Genomic DNA, 4,420 nt, shown 5'->3' with positions numbered 1-4,420 from the left:
CTAAGGACACCAAAAAGCCAAAGCTTGGGGATGCCCCGGAAGGCATCCCCTCTTTCGTCTACTTCCATCGGTAACTTTACTTGGAGCTATATTTTTACTCACCACATGATATGTGTTTTGCTTGGAGCGTCTTGTATGATTTGAGTCTTTATTTTTTAGTTTACCACAATCATCCTTGCTGTACACACCTTTTGAGAGAGCCATACATGATTTGGAAATTATTAGAATACTCTATGTGCTTCACTTATATCTTTTGAGTTATATAGTTTTGCTCTAGTACTTCACTTATATCTTTTAGAGCACGGTGGTGGATTTGTTTTATAGGAACTATTGATCTCTCATGCTTCACTTAGATTATTTTGAGAGTCTTAAATAGCATGGTAATTTGCTTAAATAATCCTAATATGCTAGGTATTCAAGTTTAGTAAAAACTTTCTTATGAGTGTGTTGAATACTAAGGGAAGTTTGATGCTTGATGATTGTTTTGAGATATGGAGGTAATAATATCAAAGTCGTGCTAGTTGAGTACTTGTGAATTTGAGAAATGCTTGTGTTGAAGTTTGCAAGTCCCGTAGCATGCACGTATGGTAAACGTTATGTAACAAATTTGAAACATGAGGTGTTCTTTGATTGTCTTCCTTATGAGTGGCGGTCGGGGACGAGCGATGGTCTTTTCCTACCAATCCACCCCCCTAGGAGCATGCGCGTAGTGCTTGGTTTTTTATGACTTGTAGATTTTTGCAATAAGTATGTGAGTTCTTTATGACTAATGTCGAGTCCATGGATTATACACACTCTCACCCTTCCATCATTGCTAGCCTCTTCGGTACCGTGCATTGCCCTTTCTCACATTGAGAGTTGGTGCAAACTTCGCCGGTGCATCCAAACCCCGTGATATGATACGCTCTTTCACACATAAACCTCCTTATATCTTCCTCAAAACAGCCACCATACCTACCTATTATGGCATTTCCATAGTCATTCCGAAATATATTGCCATGCAACTTTCCACCATTCCGTTTATCATGACACGTCCATCATTGTCATATTGCTTAGCATGATCATGTAGTTGACATAGTATTTGTGGAAAAGCCACCATTCATAATTCTTTCATACATGTCACTCTTGGTTCATTGCATATCCCGGTACACCGCTGGAGGCATTCATATAGAGTCATTCTTTGTTCTAGTATCGAGTTGTAATCATTGAGTTGTAAATAAATAGAAGTGTGATGATCATCATTTTCTAGAGCATTGTCCCAAGTGAGGAGTAAAAAAAAGAGAAAGGCCATAAAAAAAAGAAGGCCCCAAAAAAATGAGAGAAAAAGAGAGAAGGGACAATGTTACTATCCTTTGCCACACTTGTGCTTCAAAGTAGCACCATAATCTTCATGATAGAGAGTCTCTTGTTTTGTCACTTTCATATACTAGTGGGAATTTTTCATTATAGAACTTGGCTTGTATATTCCAACAATGGGCCTCCTCAAGTGCCCTAGGTCTTCGTGAGCAAGCAAGTTGGATGCACACCCACTTAGTTTCTTTTGTTGAGCTTTCATATACTTATAGCTCTAGTGCATCTGTTGCATGGCAATCCCTACTCACTCACATTGATATCTATTAATGGGCATCTCCATAGCCCGTTGATACGCCTAGTTGATGTGAGACTATCTTCTCCCTTTTTGTCTTCTCCACAACCACCATTCTATTCCACATATAGTGCTATGTCCATGGCTCATGCTCATGTATTGCGTGAAGATTAAAAAAGTTTGAGAACACCAAAAGTATGAAATAATTGCTTGGCTTGTCATCGGGGTTGTGCATGATTTAAATACTTTGTGTGGTGAAGATAGAGCATAGCCAGACTATATGATTTTGTAGGGATAACTTTCTTTGGCCATGTTATTTTGAGAAGACATAATTGCTTAGTTAGTATGCTTGAAGTATTATTTTTTTATGTCAATATTAAACTTTTGTCTTGAATCTTTCGGATCTGAATATTCATACCACAATTAAGAGAATTACATTGAAATTATGCCAAGTAGCATTCCGCATCAAAAAATCTGTTTTTATCATTTACCTACTCGAGGACGAGCAGGAATTAAGCTTGGGGATGCTTGATACGTCTCCAACGTATCTATAATTTTTGATTGCTTCATGCTATATTATATTCTGTTTTGGATGATTAATGGGCTTTGTTTTACACTTTTATATTATTTTTGGGACTAACCTATTAACCGGAGGCCCAGCCCAGAATTGCTGTTTTTTTGCCTATTTTAGAGTTTCGCAGAAAAAGAATATCAAACAGAGTCCAAACGGAATGAAACCTTCGGGAACGTGATTTTCGGAACGAACGTGATCCAGAGGACTTGGACCTATGTCAAGAAAGCAACCAGGAGGGCACGAGGTAGGGGGCGCGCCTACCCCCCCAGGCGCGCCCTCCACCCTTGTGGGGCCCACGTTGCTCCACCGACGTACTTCTTCCTCCTGTATATACCTACGTACCCCCAAACCAACAGAAGCATCCACGAAAACCTAATTCCACCGCCGCAACCTTCTGTACTCGTGAGATCCCATCTTGGGGCCTTTTTCGGCGTCCTGCCGGAGGGGGCATCGATCACGGAGGGCTTCTACATCAACACCATAGCCTCTCCGATGATGTGTGAGTAGTTTACCTCAGACCTTCGGGTCTATAGTTATTAGCTAGATGGCTTCTTCTCTCTTTTTGGATCTCAATACAATGTACTCCCCCTCTCTCGTGGAGATCTATTCGATGTAATCTTCTTTTGCGGTGTGTTTGTTGAGACCGATGAATTGTGGTTTATGATCAAGATTATCTATGAACAATATTTGAATCTCCTCTGAATTCTTTTATGTATGATTGGTTATCTTTGCAAGTCTCTTCGAATTATCAGTTTGGTTTGGCCTACTAGATTGATCTTTCTTGCAATGAGAGAAGTGCTTAGCTTTGGGTTCAATCTTGCGGTGTCCTTTCCCAGTGACAGTAGGGGCAGCACGACACGTATTGTATTGTTGCCATCGAGGATAACAAGATGGGGTTTATATCATATTGCATGAGTTTATCCCTCTACATCATGTCATCTTACTTAAAGCGTTACTCTGTTCTTTTGAACTTAATACTCTAGATGCATGCTGGATAGCGGTCGATGTGTGGAGTAATAGTAGTAGATGCAAACAGGAGTCGGTCTACTTGTCGCGGACGTGATGCCTATATACATGATCATACCTAGATATTCTCATAACTATGCTCAATTCTGTCAATTGCTCAACAATAATTTGTTCACCCACCATAATACTTATGCTCTCGAGAGAAGCCACTAATGAAACCTATGGCCCCCGGGTCTATTTTCCATCATATTAATCTTCCAACACTTAGCTATTTTTATTGCCTTTTATTTTACTTTGCATCTTTATCATAAAAATACCAAAAATATTATCTTATCATATCTATCAGATCTCACTCTCGTAAGTGACCATTGAGGGATTGACAACCCCTTTATCGCGTTGGTTGCGAGGTTCTTGTTTGTTTGTGTAGGTGCGAGGGACTCGTGCGTGGTCTCCTACTGGATTGATACCTTGGTTCTCAAAAACTGAGGGAAATACTTACGCTACTTTACTGCATCACCCTTTCCTCTTCAAGGGAAAACCAACGCAGTGCTCAAGAGGTAGCACACGCGGTACCGTGATGTACCACAAGATAGAGCGCGTGCGGTTCGAAAGTCCGAAATCCCATAAACCGGAAGTGAAACTAGGGGAGGTTTTGCGAGCGTTCGAAACTTCGCCACGTAAGCCTCCAACACCCCGGGCCACCCAAAAACTCCACCCAAAGCCCCGATTCTGTCAGTCTGCCCCTTGCTCTATATCCACCTAGTCTGAGACCAACATCGCCGCTATACCACCCACTCCTGCGCCCAAGCCTTGCGGGACCTCTGTGGTTCCACCTGGGCGCCATGCCCACTTTGCCTACATGCCTTCCACCGCTAGTCCGACAGCCGCCCAGGTACCCTCTGCCTCTACACATTGCCGTCCATGGTGGGCACCATGCCAGACAAGTGTCTGGCCAAATGGCGTAGCCAATTTATTGATGCTTTTGTTGTTTACTTCGAAGTAAGTACGATGGATTCAGATGATTTGTACTTGTACGCCGAGTTCATTGATGTTGATGGACGGCTACTTTGTTCCTGAAGCAGCATGCTCTCAATTTCAAAGGATCGGTGAAGGGACAATGACTATTGGATCGACACAGGACACACGAGCATATGATGTTGATGGACGACTACTTTGTCCCCGGTGCGTTATTCAAGACCTTCTTTTGCCGTAAATTAAGGATGTGTCGAACTGTGTTCGGTCGTCTTTATAATGATCTCCTAGGCTATGATGACTACTTCATCTTGAAGAAGGAG

The sequence above is a fragment of the Aegilops tauschii genome, chromosome 7 (assembly GCF_002575655.3).
Source record: "Aegilops tauschii subsp. strangulata cultivar AL8/78 chromosome 7, Aet v6.0, whole genome shotgun sequence".
NCBI lineage: Eukaryota > Viridiplantae > Streptophyta > Magnoliopsida > Poales > Poaceae > Aegilops > Aegilops tauschii.
This window is presented reverse-complemented; position numbering follows the sequence as displayed.